Raw genomic sequence first — 18,603 nt, 5'->3', positions numbered from 1 at the left:
ATACCAATGTTCGACTTACGACCACGTTACTGTTGAGAACTGGCTTTGAAAAACTGCCTGTAGTACGGTGTCTTCCTTATGTTAGAAATGTGTACATACCATTACTATGTAATTGAATATGTGTGGTCTAAGGAGGGGTAGTTGGTGAACACAATGATGCGTACTTTATGTCTGCCCTTGTACTCATATAGAATCTATTCGAATATATTCGAATCGATTCGATACGCAGGCCCATTCGGGAAGGGAGGAAGACTTACGGCCACTAACTGTTCTTACCCCTTGTCTGCTTCAGTGGGATAGTAATGTGGCGATCTGGGTCTCGGCGGTCAGTATGATATGTCTGAATTGCCTCCCCGGGCATACTTGTCGCATTCTTGCAGTTCAGTAAATCTCTTGCCCGTATTAGGCACAGTTACTATTTGATGTTTAATGTACCCTAGACGTGGATTGCTCGTTGGTCTTTTATTCGATAGTACGAATATATCGCAGTAGCTGTTTCTATATTGGTACTTCTTTTTACTAATGTATATCTGTGGACTCTCCTTCAGTGTAGAAGACTACGATTTACTCTTTCGTCCTTTCTACACTGCAGACGTTTGTATATTCAACCAACTTACGGGCCGACAGAGAATGTACAAGTTGGATTAGAATCTCTCGAGTAGAGACATACCCCTGGGGGAAGTGTTAACCCGCTTCCCTTGATAGTACCTTTATTCATATTATTTAATTGACCAGATCGCGGTCACATCTGTAATTTATCGTATCCACTCTTCCTGAGGGATTTGGTTCAACCCCACCACGGTTGTTTGGACGGAAGCGTCTTGCCGATAGCCGGACGCTGTCTGTACGGACACCATACATTTCCCGGACGTTTTCACTCTGAGGGAGAGGCTGGTCCTCCACCCTCATAGCGAACGCCTAAGGGTATATCCCTATATCCCAATTTCTTTTCCCTCTCCTTCCCTCCCTTACTGATCCTCCCTCTCTACGAATCGCAATCTGAGTATGTTTAACGTGTTGCACGTAAAATCTCACATATGCACAATCGACACCCTCTCATTCCAACCCCTCAGGTCAAACTATATTCGCTTAATGTGAAAGGTCTCAACACTCCAGAAAAAAGGTCACAACTATTCCATCTCTTACGCAAAGCTAAAGCTGATATTGTGTTTCTACAGGAAACTCATTTTAGGACAGATAAAATACCTAACTTACGGTCGTCCCTTTACCCAACAGTGTTTCATGCCACTAATGCCTCAGCGAAATCAAAGGGAGTATCAATCCTCATTTCTAAGAATTGCCCCTTCCGGGTACAGGATTTGCTGTTGGATAAAGAGGCTCGCTATGTCTTCCTGAAAGGAGAGTTGTTTAACAAAAAAATTACATTAGCTAACATTTACGCACCCAACCAACAACACGTTCCATTCTTTAAATCCACGATGCAACAACTTACATCCTTTTATCAAGGTACTCTGGTGGTTGGAGGAGATTTTAATGTAGCTATGGCCCCCACTTTAGACTCCTCGAATGGCACCTCTTCGATAGCATACAGCGCACTACGGGCAATAAAATCTCAGTTGACCACATTAACACTACATGACGCGTGGAGAACATTATACCCGACTGATAAAGATTTTACCTACTATTCACCCCCCCACAACAAATACTCGAGGATCTACTACTTTTTTCTCTCTCAGATGGATTTAGAATGCTTGCTTGCGGCTTCTATAGACCCTATGGTGCTCTCTGATCATAACCCAGTCTCGATCACCCTGTCTTTCCCTGCAAGACCGACGAAACCTTTTATTTGGCGATTGGATAACTCTTTGCTAAGTGACCTGGAGGTAGTACATACCATAACCTCTAGTTTAACAAATTACTTTGCTGAAAATGCCTCCACTGAGATTCATCCTCTAACAAGTTGGGCGGCGCATAAATGTGTGATTCGGGGAGAATTTATCTCCCTTACGGCTAGGAGACGGAAGGACAGGGTGATCCGAATCGATAAATTATCAAAGACCATCCATTCACTAGAAATGCTGCATAAACGAACGTTAGTGGAAAACACTTTACACACACTGCAGAAGGCCAGATTAGATCTCTTGGAGGAACTAAACATACCAATCAGGAGGAAATATATCCTTATGCAACGCAATTACTATGAATTTGGTAACAAAACAGGAAAATTCTTAGCTAGAGCAATCCAAAAAAGGAGAGCAATGTCCACGATTCATCACATAGTTGACCCGAAAGGCCAAAAGATTGAATCCCCATCTGGAATAGTAGACCAATTTAAAAAATTCTACTCAAATCTCTATAACCTCCTTCACCATCCCTCAGCAGAAAAACAACACGACAGACTTAAAAAGATAGCGGAATTTCTGGACGATAATTGTCCAGGGAGTATTCCTGATGAAATAGCCACAGATTTAGAGGAGCCAATAACGAAAGAAGAAGTCTTAGCCGCCCTTAAACAGCTAAAACCGGGTAAAAGCCCTGGCCCAGAAGGCTTGCCTACACTCTATTATAAAACCTTCTCGGACACACTTATTCCTCATATCACTGACACATTTAATAAACTTCCTGACTCCCCATCGTTACATACGGAACTCCATGAAGCACACATCACAATGATACCAAAGCCAGGGAAAGACGATTCTTTGGTCCTTAATTACAGACCTATTTCACTTATAAACGTAGATATGAAGATTTAAGCAAAAATCATAGCGAATCACATTCTCCCTTTATTACCCTCTCTGGTCTCTTTGGACCAAATAGGTTTCGTTCCGGGTCGGGAGGCGCGGGACAACACGCTAAAAGCGATTAATGTCCATCAGTGGCTATCCACATCTCAAACCCTGGGCTTCTTTCTCTCGTTGGATGCGAAGAAGGCGTTCGATAGGGTGGCTTGGGACTACATGTTGGCAACACTCAGGAAAATGGGCTTCAAAGAACGTACTTTGCAATATATTATGGCCCTTTACTCATCCCCCACAGCCAGAATTAAGGTTAATGGTCACCTGTCGGACGCCTTCTCCTTGTCCAATGGAACAAGACAGGGATGTCCCTTATCTCCAATTATATTTATTTTAACGATTGAACCCATGCTTCACAGGCTTCGAACAAACGCGAATGTTAAAGGAATTCAAATAAAAGGCGAGACTTACAAAGTGGCAGCATACGCCGATGATATCCTCTTATTTCTATCGGACCCAATCACTACTATACCCAATTTACTCCAAGATTTCGCTCAGTTTAAAATGATAGCGAATCTCCAAATTAATTTCAATAAGTCCAAGGCCCTCAACGTTGCCCTACCTGATACAGTGCTGACACACTGCCAAACAAACATTCCATTTAGTTGGGATAACATGCCATCACCTATTTAGGAAATCAATTACCGACTAAGTTGTCAGATCTGTATCTCTGCAACTATTTACCACTGCTTAATTCCATTAGGACAGATCTGCAGAATTGGAAAATACCTACAATCTCGTGGTTCGGGAGAGCGGCGATTTTAAAAATGAATATCCTCCCCAGATTCCTATACCTCTTACAAACGATTTCAATCACCCTTCCTTCCACATTTTTCGTGACATTTAAAACTCTTTTCTCCCAGTTTGTCTGGGCTAACAAAAAAGCTTGTATAAAGTGGGAGACACTGACTCTTCCCAAATTACAAGGGGGTTTGGGAATTCCAGATCTAAGAAAATATCAATGGGCATGCCAATTGATCAGAATCGTGGATTGGCACGTCCACAGACAGAACAAAGCCTGGGTAGTGATTAAGGAGGCATTCGCTCATGCTCCGATAAATCTCCTCCCGTGGATAAGCACTGACTCCGCTCCGACAACACTCGCATCTCACCCTCTGATAAGCACTACACTTAACATTTGGAAAACGGTATGTCACAAAACAAAAATTTCTTCTACTCATGGCCCGCTTACCTCATTAGAGCACAATTCGGAATTCACTCCTGGTATTCAAGATCGATATACCACTGACGACGTCACTAGAGACTATGTGAGAGCAGCGTCCTTTTTTGATAAAGGAAGAATGCTCACATTCCAATCTCTACTGACTAAATTTCCGGACAGGAAGATACCCTTCTTTAATTTCCTTCAAATCAGACATTTTCTACTCAATAAGTACCCTGCAAATACGTGGTGCAGGGAATTGACTTTGTTTGAAAAGCTTTGCTCTAGAAAAACTCCACAGAGCCATCTAATTTCTGAGCTTTACGCTCTCCTCTTTCCTACTACAAATGACTTAGTGGATTCAGTGCGCGAAAAGTGGGCGTCGGAGCTAGGCCTGGAATTGACACAAGATGATTGGGAAAAAATATTGATAAACATTCACAAGGGCTCTAGGAATGTGTTCGTACAAGAAAACGGCTTTAAACTCTATTCCCGATGGTACAGAACCCCGGGCGTCTTACACAAATACTACCCGACGGTACCCTCATTATGCTGGAGATGCGGGGAAGCAGTAGGCGCTATCCTACACATTTGGTGGGACTGCCATGCACTTAGACCGTACTGGCAGGCTATACACCAGCTCATCTCTAACATAACAACCTTTACACTGGACTTCACGCCAGCACAATATTTACTTCATCATACAGCCATGACCCAAAGTCACTACAAAAAATCAGTTGTAATACACTTAGTTAACGCAGCTAAAATGTGCATTCCGGTTTTGTGGAAATCTACCACGACTCCCTGTATTAAAGACTGGATACGCAGAGTGAAAAAGATAATGGAAATGGAAGAAATTACACATCAACTCCATGACACCTCATTCAAATTCACCAGCACCTGGGCATGTTGGATACACTTCCAAACATCTGCAGAATACAAGAGTTTAATTAATAACTAAGGGTTTGACCTGAGGGGTGCTTCCATTAGGTACTTTCGAGGGCCCCCTATTCTATGAAAAAGCTACATATTGTTCTTAGGAGATAAACTTATACTTGCCCCCCCTCCACTTGCCTCCCCTCTTCCCTCACACATTTTCCTGTCGTCTCCCCCCCCTGTTTAATCGTCATTTACCCTGCTTATAGGTATATAAATGTTAATGCTTGCATTCTAGTTAAAATAAACAGTTAAATGAGTTGTAGAGTCTTCTTACCAGATTATTCGCATTACACAACAGGGTACACTCCAGTTGATAACTTCTCTCACCTGTATAGAGGTTCTACGAAGTTAGATACTAACGTTGCTCTCACCCCGTAAGAGAGGGAATATGTAAACAACAACTTGACAGCTAATGGTTGTGTTAGGAATTATTACTGTGTTACCTTTTTGTTAGGAATCACTCGGTCGCACAGCGGAATGGACCGCACTACAAAGACTTCTCTTACAATAATGGATGTCCTCTCTCCACTTCTGGAAGTTCCTATCACTTTTATTTCAATATGCCAAGTTTACAGTTTTTTGACTTGTTTGTTACAAATGTCATGTACCTTCTGCTTATGCTGTATGTTTTGAATCTCTTAATAAAAAGATTTTTCAAAAAAAAAAAAAAAGTGACAAAAAGGTTAAAAAAGGCAAGAGACAGTTTTTGACAAGTCCTTTATTAAATTCTTCTTCTTTCATCTTCTTTCTTCTGGGCTTCCTTCTGTGTTCTTCTTGTTTCTTCAACTTCTTCTTTTCCATCTTCTTCTTCATCTTCTTCTTCCTCCGTTCTTCTCATCCCGCATCTTGCTCCAGCTTCTTCTTTGCGCCATCCACACGATCCGCCTATGTGGGCGTCTTCAGCCATGTGAAGCTTGGATTCTTCTGACACTTCTTAAATAACTATTTAATAACTTAAATAACATAATAAATTCTGTCAGACGGTGACCCCACCCTCCTCTGGTGCATGGGGACTTCCCTATGGCTTTCCCCGTGTTGTCAGAGGGGGCAGGGTCACCCATTTACATTGACGCTCTCTCGTCCCCCCTCTTTTCCTGCGGCCTGCCAGGTTGCATGCTTGGATAAGGGTCTGGCATGTATTTTTTGGGGGACCCATGCCATCTTTTTTGGTGCAGGGTTTCCCTTAAAATTAATACCAGACCTGAAGGGTCTGGTATGGACTTTAAGGGGGACCCCCAAGTCATTTTTTTAAAAAAGGCGCGGAGTTCCTCTTAATATCCATACCAGACCTGAAGGGCCTGGTATGGAATTTAGGGGGACCCCCACACATTTTTTTTTAAATTTTGGTTCGGGGTTCCCCTGTGGGGAAATCCCCATGCCGTTTTTATCAATGAACTTTTATGTGTATTGCAGACCGACAATTCATTGTAGCCGCGAGTAGTTTTAAATGACTTTTTTTACTTTAGAAATGTCATTTTACTGTCAGACTGTTCCAAAACGGGAAACATGCGCCCCTTTACAGACATACTATAGACACCCCCTGGTTATGAAATTTAAAGGAATATTACACTTTTATTGTTTCACTTTAAGCATCATTAAAATCACTGCTCCCGAAAAAACTGACATTTTTAAAACTTTTTTTGCATTGATACATGTCCCCTGGGTCAGGACCCAGGTCCCCAAACACTTTTTTATTGCAATACCATGCATATAAGCCTTTAAAATTAGCACTTTTGATTTCTCACATAGACTTTTAAAGGATGTTCCCAGGCTTTCGAATTTGCTGCGAACACCCATAACTGTTCGCTGTTCCATGAACTGGTGAGCAGCCAATGTTCGAGTCGAACATGAGTTTGACTCAAACATAAAGCTCATTCCTGATAATGAGGTATGGTGTTCTACACTAGAGACTGAGGTTAGAAAGTTATGAACTTTTTTCTTGTAGTATGGAGAAATGTAAGTATGACAAATGCTGCAGAAAAGCACAAAAAAGCCTTTTGGACTGGACATTCTTTTATTTTGGATAACAGGCCTCGGCAGGAATGTGTAAGAAAGGAGGACTTGGCTAGGAAGAGTGTGACACAATAAGGCGGAGTAACTCCAAAACAACAGGTGCCATCCAAGAAGAAGTGGGGTGAGTATAGGGTTGCCACCTGTCCAGGATTCAACCAGATAGTCCGGGTTTTGAATCATGTGTCTGAGTTTCAGTCCACCTGAAAACCGGATATGTTATTTAGACAGGAATGTAGCTCAGAACAGAGCCCGACAGGAGGGTTAGGGGCACTATGTGCAATGCTATGTGTGCCCAAAGGTGTCCCAGATCTGTTACAATCCTAAAGTGTATATTTAAATGTATATTTATTTGGTTATATGTATATATGTATATGTATATATGTATTTATTTTGTTATGTATATTTAAAACAAATTTGCTGGGAGCCGCTGAAGTGTCCGGGGTAGGCAACCCTAGGTGAGCATGGTATGAACCAGTGTCCAATTAGGGACTCTTACAAGCAGACATGCTGCTGAATCTATATAACCTGACAGAGCCATGTGAAGTGCCTGCATATGTGCAGAATTTCATGAAATACCCATGCACACACAAAAAGCAGAAGGCCTCTGTCAGTCTATGGCACCTGGCAGAGCCATGTAGTATATATGCACATGTGCAGGGGTTTCATGTGTTTCAGCACATGAGCAGTTGCATACTCTACCAGCCCCACTAACCTGTAATGCACCTGAGCATGTGCAGGATGTTGGGCCAAGATGGCAGCATGGGAGCTTAGCAACAAAGAAGAACATTGTACTGTAAGGAAGGCAACACAGGACTCTATGGACTAGATGGAATGTATTTTATATTTACAAAAAGGAACACATAAACAAATTAATTTTGTGTAGCTATCTTAATCATAAATCATTGTCACTGTCATTATGCAGATGGGTAATTTAAAGAGGAGGTGACAAATGATATTACCTACCTGTCCGAGAACAGCCACATACCACTCTGGTTAAAAAAAAAAATAGACTAGATGGATAGATAGATACCCTGTTTCCCCAAAAATAAGACCTAGCATGATTGTCGGTGATGGCTGCAATATAAGCCCTACCCCCCAAATAAGCCCTAGTTAAAATCCTTGTAGGTCTTATTTTCAGGGTACGGCTTATTTTCGGGGAAACGGTAGATAGATAGATAGATAGATAGATAGATAGATAGAAAAAAACAGAAAGAGACCTTACCGGTTAATGTAATGACTGTATGACCTAAAGGATCTTTAATAAGTCACTCCTTAACTGTGAATGATATACCGTAAATATATTTTGCATTTCATAAATCAGATACTGCATACAGGCATAGTTGTTTACCTTTCATGCTCTTAAAGTGGTTCTGCACCTAAAAAAAAAAATATTAAAAGCCAGCAGCTATTAATATTGCAGCTGCTGACTTTTAATAAAATCACACTTACCTGTCCCAGGGTCCAGCAATGTTGGCGGCCGATGATGAGCGATCGCTCGTCTCGCTGTTGCCCCCGCCGCCATCCTCTGTCAGGGAATCGGGAAGTAAAGCGTTGCGGCTTTACTGCCCGGTTCCCTACTGCGCATGCGCGAGTCGCGCTGCGCGTCTCTTCTGGTCCCCCGCTGTGTCCTGGGAACTGTGTGTTTCCCAAAACACAACAAGGGGGGCGGGGCGTCTGCGGGGGTCTGCGGCGGTCTGCCCGGAAGTGGGTGCAGATACCTGGATTATCCAGGTAACTGCACCCCCTCCCCCCTGAAAGGTGCCGATTGTGGCACCAGAGGGGGAGAGGGATCAGATTAGCGGAACTTTCCCTTTAGGGTGAAGAACCGCTTTAACTTTCGAAATGGAAATCAGAAAAGGGCAGTCCTGTGTGCATGTTTATTCCTATAAGGTATCAAGTTTTTCTATACAGTGTAATTGATTGCAATAGATGCGCCCCCCCACCCCCTTCTGTCTGAACTAAAAGGATAAAGATGCTTAGACCTCACCTCCAATTTTTAAAACATGCATATTATGCTTATAAAGCAGTAGTGTGCAGGTGTAACATTATCTTTCACAATATAGAAAAAAAATTGGGCTGACTTTACTGTTGTCTTTTTTTTTTTTATTCAAAAAAGTGTATTTTTTTTTTAATGCTCTCGTAAGACCGATGCGCAAATGTGGTGTGACACAAAGTATTGCATTGACCGCCATTTTATTCTCTAGGATGTTTGAAAAAATACATATAATGTTTTGGGTTTCTAAGTAATTTTCTAGGAAAAAAAATAAATATTTTAACTTGTGAACAACAAGTCTCAAAAAGAGACTCGGTCCTTAAGTAGTTAATTTGGAACCACTAATCAATATGAGGATAGGAGTTGCCTACATATAAAATTTCCAGAACAGCAGGCCAGTTAGAACATCTAGCAGGGTGAAAATCTGAGATGTCCTCTAATGCAGCATACACATGATCAGACCAGAGTCTGCCGGACAATTCCCCCATGTGTGGGCTCTGGCAGACTTTTTCTTCCCAAAAGAACTTAGAAAGACTTAGAAAGAAGTTTTGATTCAAAATTGTCCACTGCCCGCCTGTGTGCTAGTCCACCGGACTTTTGAAATGAACGGACTTGCCCACACATGGAGAAAAGTCTGTTCATTTTGAACGTGGCTCCAGGTAGATGGAACTAGTGAAGGAATTCAATGTTGCCACCTCCATCGGTGAGATTGACACCTCGCTAGCCCCGTCACCTGGTACGGATTTAAAGGGGAAGCCCTACGCCCAAATGGTGTGGGGGTCCCCCCAAAGTCCATATCAGACCCTTATCCGAGCACGCAGCCTGGCCGGTCAGGAAAGGGAGTGAGGATGAGCGAGCGCTCCCCTCCTGAGCTGTACCAGGCCACGTACCCTCAACATGGGGGGTGCTTTGGGGAAGGGGGCCCTGCAGCCCCCCACCCCAGAGCACCTTGTCCCCATGTTGATAAGGACAAGGGCCTCTTTTCAACGACCCTGGTCGTTGGTTGTCGGGGTCTGTGGGGGGGCTTATCAGAATCCAGGAGCCCCCTTTAATAAGGGCCCCCCAGATTCTGGCCCCCTACATTATGTGAATGAGTATGGGGTACATGGTACAAGTTTTTAAAATACTTTATTAGACAGCTCTGGGGGTCTTCTCTTCTTCTGTCTTGGGGGGTCTTTTCGCCGGACTCCGCTTTCTTCTTCATTGCCGCCACCGCCCAGGGGCCTTCTTCCGACTTCGGGGGTCTTGTCCCACTCTTTGGTTCTTCTTCTTCCAGCTCTACTAGCGTTGGCCCGGTCTTCTGTCGCTGTCGCTACCACCGCCTTCTGCTTCTTCTTCTCTTCTTCATGTTGACATGATGCTCTCTCTAGAAAGGGGTGGGGCCGCTGGGTGATGTCACATGGTGACCCAATCCCTTATGATGTCACAGTCCCGGGGGATGCTGGGACTGTGACATCATAAGGGACGGGGTCACCATGTGACATCACCCGGTGACCCCGCCCCTTGTCTCTATATAAGTCGCCACACAACGCATCCCTGCCATTACGGCCAGAGAGAGAATCGTGTCAACATTGGAAGAAGGAAGAAGAAGGAAGAAGAGAAGAAAAGAAGAAGTAGAAGGAGGCGGCTGCGACAGCTACAGAAGACCGGGCCAGCGCTAGTAAAAGAGCTAGAAGAAGAAAGCAGAGGCCCTGCAAGAAGAACCAAAGAGCAGGACAAGACCCCAGAGGAGCGGGACAAGACCCCGAAGTCGGAAAAAAGAACCCCTGGGCGGCGGCGATGAAGAAGAAGAAAGCTGGGCTCCTCCACTAGTAAAAGAGCTAGCAAAAGAGCAGAAGATAGCGGAGGAGTCCGGCAAGAAGATTCCCGAAGAAGGAAAAAGAGAAGACCCCCGGAGCTTAACCTGTGTGTTGTGTTTTTTTTATGTAAACTTTTTTCCCAGGTGAATGGGTAGGGGTACCATGTACCCCATACTCATTCACATAGGGTAGGGGGATGGAATCTGGGGGTCCGCTGGAAAAGTCCAGGCATGTGTGGGCAGGTCAGCTCATTCAGAAAGTCCGGCGGACCTTTGCTGCAAAGTCCGGCGGGTTGTCCGCCTTAAACCGAGCCTTAACAGTCCATTTTCTTCTTAAATATACATTTTTGTTTATGAGTCAAGGTCACCAACCTTTATATACTTTGGAGATGCCCCATACTCATTCACATAGGGTAAGGGGCCGGAATCTGGGGGTCCCCTTATTAAAGGGGGCTTCCGGATTCTAATAAGCCCCCCGCTTGCAGACCCCGACAACCAATGGCCAGGGTTGTCGGGAAGAGGCCCTTGTTCTCATCAACATGGGGACAAGGAGCTTTGGGGTGGGGAGGGTGGAGGGCCCCCCTTCCCCAAAGCACTCCCCCATGTTGGGGGAACGCGGCATGGTACGGCTCAGGAGGGGGGGGGGGCGCTCGCTCGCCCCCATCCCCTTTCCTGACCGGCTGGGCTGTGTGCTCGGGTAAGGGTCTGATATGGACCTTGGGGGGACCCCCACACCGTTTTTTCAGCGTAGGGCTCCACCTTTAAATCCATACCAGGTGACGGGGCTAGCGAGGTGTCAATCTCGTCGATGGAGGTGGCGACATAGACTTCCTTCGCTAGTTCCATCTACCTGGAGTCATGTTCAAAATGAACGGTCTTTACTCCATATGTGGGCAAGTCCGTTCATTTCAAAGTCCGTCGGACTCCCGCCATATTCCGGCGGACTGTCCATCAGACCTAGTCTGCCGGAAAAGTCTGGGTGTGTGTGGACAGGTCAGCTCGTTAGGAAAGTCCAGCGGACCTTTGCTGCAAAGTCCGGCAGGTTGTCCGCCGGACTAAGTCCGCCGGATAGTCCAATCGTGTGTACGCAGCATAAGTCTTCCCTAAGCCTATGTTAGTTTATGAGCCGTTTGAGGAAATATGTACAGTATGTCACCACAGGGTGGCACTGTGGACTTGTAAAGGGTAATAGTTGCCATGACTTAATTATGACGAAAATGTATATGCAAGAAGAAAATGGACTTTTAAAAGCACCAAAACTAACAATGTATTCAAATTGTAACACTTATTCAAATTTAAATATAAGAAACAGGTTATCCATAATAGATTATGTATAGTATCAAAATACAAGTTATTACCCCAAAAGGTGGTCTATGTGGCCCCCCGACTTTAGTTGTTAATAATGATGCATAATCGAAATTGTCATGTACAGTATGCAATATTGCATGGTCAAACCGCACCTTAACAGTCCATTTTCTTCTTAAATATACATTTTCGTTTATGAGTCAAGGTCACCAACCTTTATATACTTTGGAGATGCCAATTTGAAGGGCTTTGCAGGTATCATTCACTATCTTTTCTTAATGTGCAAAACATGGCACAAAACAAAAAAAAATATTGGGGATTTTCTCCTTTATTAAATCTACACCAGGGATTCCAGAGATGGGAAATAGCAGAAGTAAGTACCCTGAATCATTTCTTTGATAGTGGTACTTTAAAATCTTTTGCAAAATTTGTGGCAGAATTTGAGATGAATCCTAAGTGGTTTAATCACCAACTCCAACTTAGACACGCTATTCAAGTTCAGCCTAATTTACAATCGGTTTCTTTTTCCTCCATGCCTCTCATTAACACTATAGTTAATGCGTCATCAACAAAGGGATTGATTTTGGACACCTACCATGGATTATTAGATCAATTCCTCAAGGTTTCCTTTATTATGTAGGTCTTGATGGGAGAGAAATATAGGCTCTACTCCTAATGATAGCTGGGAGGGTATCCTACAATCCCTTCAGGGATTGTTGCCTTATCTTCCTCTCATAAATGTACACAGGTATTTATTTTACATTGAGTTTATAGAACTCTTGAATTTTTATTTGACGTTGGCCTGAAAGATGACCCTTGTTGTGCTAGATGTGGACGTGGATCTGGGTCCCTTATTCCTCTTCTATGGAGTTGTCCTAAATTTAGAAGATACTGGGCTAAGGTGTGAGGATTCTTGGGACTCTGGGCTTTTTGGTTGGTTGACCCTTTTACCAGTTTACTTGAGCAAGTGGATTTATCTTTAACAAATCCGAATCTACGGCTCACTGTTTGGAGAGTGTTATTTATGGCCTGAAAACTAATATTCTCTTCAGAAAACATACCTACTCTCTTAGGAACTCTATGTGAAAGTTTGAAGCAATATGGTCCAAGTGGATAGAGTGCATTTATCCTATTTTTTTATATTATTATTATTACTATTATGCAGGATTTATTTAGCGCCAACAGTTTGCACAGCGCTTTACAACATTTACAGTACAATTACAATACAATTCAATGCAAGAGGGATCTGAGGGCCCTGCTCGTTAGAGCTTACAATCTAGAAGGAAGGGTCAAGTAGAGCAAAGGGGAGTAGTTGTGGGGGATGATCAGATGTATAAAATAAAAATACAGTTGTTAGGTGTGGGTAGGATAGGCTTCTCTGAAGGAGGGGTTTCAGGGATCCTCTAAAAGTTAATAGAGTAGGAGATAGACGGACAGATTGGGGTAAGGAGTTCCATAGGCTTGGAGAGGCTTGGAAAAGTCCTGGAGACGAGCATGGGAGGAGGTGATGAGAGAGCTAGAGAGCAGGAGGTCTTGAGAAGAATGAAGAGAATGATTAATTTGGTATTTTGAGATTAGGTCAGTAATGTAGCTGGGGGCAGAGTTGTGGCTGCTTTGTAGATAGTTGTTTGTAGTTTTAATTTAATGTGTTGAGTGAGCGGAAGCCAGTGGAGGGATTGACAGAGAGGAGTAGCAGAGACAGAGCGGTTGGTAAGGTGGATGAGTCTGGCAGCAGCATTCATGAGGGACTGAAGGGGGTATGCAGAGGTAGGCAAATGAGGAGGGAGTTGCAGTAATCAAGGCAAGAGATGACCAGGGGGTGAATTAAGAGCTTTGTTGTGTCATTGGTTAGAAAGGGGCGTATTTTGGAGGTGTTCTGGAGGTTGAGGCGGCAAGATTTGGACAGTGATTGTACGTGGGGCTCAAAGGAGAGTTCAGGGTCGAGGACTACTCCTAGTACCTTGGGCTGTGGGAATGGGCTGATAGTTGTGCCATCAATTTTGACAGAGAGATCAGGGGAAGAGGCACGTGGAGGAGGAAAAATAATAAGTTCGGTTTTAGATAGATTAAGTTTGAGGAAGTGGTGTGACATCCAGACTGATATATCTATATAGATAGATATATTGATAGAGACCATTTGTTAATCCCTCTATTATGATGATTGCGTTCCTTCTCCCCTGTGGGGGTTTCCTTCTCCTTTTTTGTTTTTTGTTTTGTGTGTTGTGTTGTTGGATTGTTTGTTCTGCCCTAAGAGACGGGTAATGATTTTGTTTTTGTAATTTTTTTTGTAAACATTTTTTTAATAATTAAAAAAAAAAAATGCTTTACTCGTGTAGGAGATAAGCAACAGGTAGAACGTAGTTGAAGTTTTCACAATGCTGAGGACTCTTTCCTCAACTACTGTAAAGATGCTGGAGCCTGAGCAGCCAACAGCCAAGCACCAGCATTGGCTAACAGATTGGCAGGGAAATAAAGGAAAGATGAGTATATGCAGGAGCAGGTCTGCCCTGCATGCGCAATACAACAAGTTCACTTTAGAGAGAAGCTATTATAAAGAAAAGAGGAAGACAGAAAGATTAGTGTGTAACACAGAATACAAGGGTCAGGAGCATGTAATGCACAGACCAGTATACAACCAAAAATTACTCTCTCCTCCCACTACAAATCTTTCACCCATATGCCCCCAGATTTCCCTCAACAGTCTCACATTTATTCCAAAGTACAGATCTCCACTCACAACCCTAAATCCTCCCTACACATCCCCCCTCAGCACAGACCCCCCTCTCAGCCCCCCCCCCCCCAACTCACCTCCCCAATCCAGACTCCCCTTTCCAAATCACTTACCCCCTCCAAATACAGGCCCTCTAAGTACTGTTCATCCCTCAGCACCCCCCCACCCTATCCAATACACATGTGCCCCGTCTCTGCAGCACCAATTTATAGAAAGTTGCACTGCTCAAAGCCAAAATATTGTCAGTCTTATGATCCAGGGCACCCCCCAAGAAATGCCCAGCACTAGCAATGCCGATGCCTCCAAAGGCAATAAATCTTCCCCAGTAAAAGGACCAACAACATTTGTCTGCTTTGGTAATCCTCCCCTATTATTCCTGATGCTGAATGACAGGTGCCCTCTAAAAGGCATAATATGTTATGATGTTTCTTCATTGTGGCATGACTATTCTTTTGGTTATTCTTCAATTTCCAGCCTCTGCACATTTCCTATTGTCCTACATTGTAAGAAGCAAAATGCTCTCCTGTTGTGCAGGTTGTATTGTATGGCTACATTCCTATCATTCATACATCTTATATACACAGCTATGCTTCCTATTAGTAACACTTTATTTACTGTACAAAATATGTCTGAGCTATTTAATAATTATTGTGAACCAAAAAGAATGATGTCCACACATGCCAAATCTGGACTAACAGTGTGAATTTTCTTCTTTTTTTTTTAAGTGTAAAACATAGCAAAATCTCATTGAACAAAGACAGTACAATGTCCTTTAAATTTAGCAACAAGTATACAGTGTAAAGGCCAACCTAACTTCCATGTTATCTGAGCTGTAAGGCCCTCACATTTCATAAAACAAAACAAAAAAGGATCTGCGCTTAAACATATATATAAATAAAGAAAAAAAAAGTGCAATTGAATAAGATCAATCAGATCAATCAGTCTGATCAAATTGTGAAACAAATCACAAAGGATGACTACAAACAAGGCACATAATAAATGAGCAAGATAAATACATGAATGCACAGTCCTTGAAACTTCCAAAGAAAGGAAATGTTTGATAAGGCACCATGTGATACAATCTTCAGTGACTTCTTATAAGACAACTTGAATCCACCTCCACATAGAGTGCAAGCTTACCAGCTGCACAAGCTGTCTAAGCTGTGGCTTATACCGAGCCAGGGCCTATGATCTTTCCAGCACCTCTGGTGACCGATAAGCCAAACGTTCCTGGAGATTTGGAGTATATCCAGCAGTCAGCAGCCAACCCCAAGAATGACCTACTGGTCTCGATTGAGTATCTCTCCTTTCTGTAGTGTTCTGCTAGATCTGTGACTCCATTTCACATGTGTTTCTGTGCTTCTCTGTTCACCTATGAGGGTGAACAGAGAAGCTCGGAGGTGCTGGGAAGATCAAAGGCCCTTGCTGGGTATTAGCCACAAGCTTAGACAGCTGGTAAGCTTGCACTCTATGTGGTGGTGGATTCACGTTGTCTTATAAGAAGTCACTAAAGATTGCATCACATGATGTATTATCAAACTTTTCCTTTCTATGGAAATTTCAAGGACTGTGGATTAATTTATGTATCATTAATGCTAAATGATTAATGTTTAAGCGCAGCTCCTTATGTTTTTTCTTTATATTTGTGCTTTGAGTATTTCACTTTGAGTTGTGGCTGGTGTGGAGTATTTAAAACAATGCAGTTTTTTTCCTTTAACCTTTTTTCTAAACCCGCCAATACATTTAACACTCCCCCCCCCCCCCCGGACTGACAATGCTGCTGTCTGCTGTGCCTCCTCTCCCAAATCCTCCAGAGTTGTGTTTTGCTAATACAGGAGGTATGTTACTGGCCAGATCACCAGGTCAAAACACCCTAGAAAAGAAAACTGATGCAGCCACCCAGTGATTGCTAAGCTGCAATATATTTCATTTTTGATTTTGATTTAATACAGGTTCACTGCTTTATAAATATGCCCTAAGTATTACCCATCATCATTGATGCAAGGTTGTTATGTACTTTTTTGTAATGCTCCTCTTCTGGGGTGCCCCACCAGCGCACCTGGCTCCTCCCCTTAACCAGTGCCCCCAATAGCAAGCCACTCGCTATGAGGGAAACTGGTGCGTGCTTGCTTCTGAGCCTAGCTCTATGCGTCCATAAGACACATAGAGCCACGGCTCAGCCCCACCCCCCACTCCCTCCTCATTGGCTCACTGGCTTTCATTGACAGCAGTGGGAGCCAGTGATTCCTTCTGCTGTCTCAGCCAATGAGGAGAGGGAGACCTAGAACAATCGAGTCTCTCATGCACATAGCTGGATCCAAAAGGGGCTCAGTTGTGTATTTGGGGGCCCGTTGGGAGGTGCAGGACACAGAAAGTTTTTAACCTTCATGCATAGAATGCATAAAGATAAAAAACCTTCAGCATTTACAGCCATTTTATGGGTCGTGAAAATAGAATATTACGACATATCAGATGTTCTGTTACTGGCCAGACACTGACCATTTCATGCTACTTCTGTTCCACTCTTCAAATTCTTTTACAATTGCTGTATGTTCTTTTTGATGTTCCCAGAGATGGTTCTGCGGACTGACAAGTCTCAATATTCTAACTTTCTATTTCTCTGCAGATTAAAGATGTGAAGTCAAAGCAATGGGTGCCTGTGATGCTGGTGGAAAGTACATTACTGCCAATCACTTTTTAGCAATGTGCCAGCTAACACTTGTTGTCACCAAGATCACAGACATGTGAAGACAGGAGTTGTCTATGGCTACAAATTGGCTACAAATTGGTATTTTACACTGGAAACTAATTTATGTGTAAATAATTATTTGTTCTTTAGTTAATAAAATGTTGTCTGTGACTGGAGATGAGGTTTTCTTGGTTTTATTATTATTATTATTATTATTATTATACTGGATTTATATAGTGCCAACAGTTTACGTAGAGCTTTACAACTTTAGAGTAGACAGTACAAATACAATACACTTTAATACAGTAGGAATCAGAGGGCCCTGCTCCTTAGAGCTTACAATCTAAGATTGAAGGTCAAGGATACAAGAAATAATAACTGTTTTTCTGTTTCTTCATAAGTGGTAAAAAATAATGGAATGATGTAGACTTTGCCTTGTAATATGTCTGGCAGGCTATTTTTATCCAGTCCCTGTCTGGAACACTGCAGTCCTTGTAAGGCGCATCTGCTCTTCTGTTGTGACTGTGGACCATGTTCTCAAAGCAAATACATAACCAAACCATATTTCCTCCTGGAAAGATACAGATATGAAACGATGTGTTAAAATCATACAATTTCTTTCTTTATTTAACCACTTAAGGACTGCCCAACACACATATACTGTGGCAGGGTGGCCCTTTATTGCAAATTCACGCATCTATATGTCATTTTATGTTCCTGCTGTGGGGCACGTGCCACTGGAGCCCCACTCCTGCTGTGACTGGACACAACGAGAGCCAATCAGTGAGTCCAGCAGCCGCAATGTAAACAGGGCAGATTGCCATTCTGCAAGAGAGGAAAATGGAGCTCTTGTGTTTCTGCTAGGCAGAAACATGGATCTCTGTTTTTCTCCAGTGTCAGCATTCCCTCCACAGTTATCAGGCAGTCCCTAGGAGCACACGTAACCCTTTGATCACCCTTTCTGTTAACGCCTTCCCTGCCAGTGTCATTTATACAGTGACAGTGCATTTTTTTAGTACTGTTCCCCAAAAAGTGACGCTTATGCCACATACACATGACTGGATTTTCCGGCAGAAAAGGTCAGACGGTCTTCCTGACGGAGTTCCGATGGACTTCCAACTGAACGGACTAGCCCACACACGAACGGACCAAAGTCAGTTCGCTTTGAACATGATGACGTGCGACAGGACTAGAAAAAGAAGTTCAGTAGCCAATAA

Source organism: Lithobates pipiens, unplaced genomic scaffold, assembly GCF_037356315.1.
Source record: "Lithobates pipiens isolate NorthernLeopardFrog02 unplaced genomic scaffold, aLitPip1_a1.2 Scaffold_16, whole genome shotgun sequence".
Classification (NCBI taxonomy): domain Eukaryota; kingdom Metazoa; phylum Chordata; class Amphibia; order Anura; family Ranidae; genus Lithobates; species Lithobates pipiens.
Note: the sequence above shows the minus strand (reverse complement) of the source record.